Genomic DNA, 2,031 nt, shown 5'->3' with positions numbered 1-2,031 from the left:
CTCCGTGGCTGTACTGCACTCGAGTACCTTCGTCTTCAGGCGATCAATGGGTTGAGTACCTTCCACATCACCTCCATGACTCTCCGGACTATTTATGTGTGTTGCTGGTGCGGCAGGAAGACATCACAAGATGTGTACCACGGTATGGTCATCCAGGACATACCTGCACTTGAGAGATTACTTTTAGTTGATCAAGAAGGTCCAACAAGAATCAATGTCATTTCTGCGCCGAAATTGACAGTGGTGGGCTACTCGTCTGACAAATACTCCGAACTTGTTATTGGATCCACACCCGTTCAGGTACAACAGCCGCCTTCTACCTCTCCTTCTACAAATTAACATTATTTCTAATTTCGAAGATGTTTGTTCGTCTGTCATTCAGAAAATGATTCCGACAAGCTTGACCCCGAAACTGCGCACAGTGAAGGTCTTGGCACTAGAATTTATTGGGCCCGACCTGGAGCAAGTTGTCAGTTTCCTGAGATGCTTTCCGTGCCTGGAGAAGCTATATATCGAGGTGATGTTCCTTTCCTGTTAAATGTTACCAATAAGGGAGTTCAATTTGTGACACCTTTTTCCAAGTTTACCATGACAATGTACTATGATTTCTGAAGGTTCTTTTGGAGGATATCAGTACATACATGTCCCCCCATATTGGTTGCTTGATCCATATGGTTACTATCAATAAGCATTTCTCCTTTGGATTCATCTATACTAGGTTTCTTAGCACTACAAAAAAAAGACACATCTGTGACATTTTGGGCCGAACGAATTTTTTTTCTGTCATACATATGACACTTCGATGACGATAATTGTGACAAAACCCGGTATCATCATAGATGTGGTGGGCTCTGTTGGAAATATGCCCTAGAGGCAATAATAAAATGGTTATTATTATATTTCCTTGTTCATGATAATTGTCTATTATTCATGCTATAATTATGTTATCCGGAAATCGTAATACATATGTGAATACATAGACCACAACATGTCCCTAGTGAGCCTCTAGTTGACTAGCTCGTTGATCAACGGATAGTCATGGTTTCCTGACTATGGACATTGGATGTCATTGATAACGGGATCACATCATTAGGAGAATGATGTGATGGACAAAACCCAATCCTAAGCATAGCACAAAGATCGTGTAGTTCGTTTGCTAGAGCTTTTTCAATGTCAAGTATCATTTCCTTAGACCATGATATCGTGCAACTCCCGGATGCCGTAGGAGTGCTTTGGGTGTGCCAAACGTCACAACGTAACTGGGTGACTATAAAGGTGTACTACGGGTATCTCCGAAAGTGTCTGTTGGGTTGGCACGGATCGGACTGGGATTTGTCACTCCGTATGAGGGAGAGGTATCTCTGGGCCCACTCGGTAATGCATCATCATAATGAGCTCAATGTGACTAAGGAGTTAGTCACGGGATCATGCATTACGGTACGAGTAAAGTGACTTGCCGGTAACGAGATTGAACAAGGTATTGGGATACCGACGATCGAATCTCGGGCAAGTAACGTACCGATTGACAAAGGGAACTGTATACGGGATTGATTGAATCCTCGACATCGTGGTTCATCCGATGAGATCATCGTGGAACATGTGGGAGCCAACATGGGTATCTAGATCCCACTGTTGGTTATTGACCAGAGAGGCGTCTCGGTCATGTCTGCATGTCTCCCGAACCCGTAGGGTCTACACACTTAAGGTTCGGTGACGCTAGGGTTGTAGAGATATTAGTATGCGGAAACCCGAAAGTTTTTCAGAGTCCCGGATGAGATCCCGGACGTCACGAGGAGTTCCAGAATGGTCCGGAGGTGAAGAATTATATATAGGAAGTCCAGTTTCGGCCACCGGGAAAGTTTCGAGGGTTATCGGTATTGTACCGGGACCACCGGAAGGGTCCCGGGGGTCCACTGGGTGGGGCCACCTATCCCGGAGGGCCCCATGGTCTGAAGTGGGAGGGGAACCAGCCCCTGGTGGGCTGGTGCGCCCCCCATGGGCCTCCCCCCTGCGCCTACGGTTGGAAACCCT

Source organism: Triticum aestivum, chromosome 3D, assembly GCF_018294505.1.
Source record: "Triticum aestivum cultivar Chinese Spring chromosome 3D, IWGSC CS RefSeq v2.1, whole genome shotgun sequence".
Classification (NCBI taxonomy): Eukaryota; Viridiplantae; Streptophyta; class Magnoliopsida; order Poales; family Poaceae; genus Triticum; species Triticum aestivum.
Note: the sequence above shows the minus strand (reverse complement) of the source record.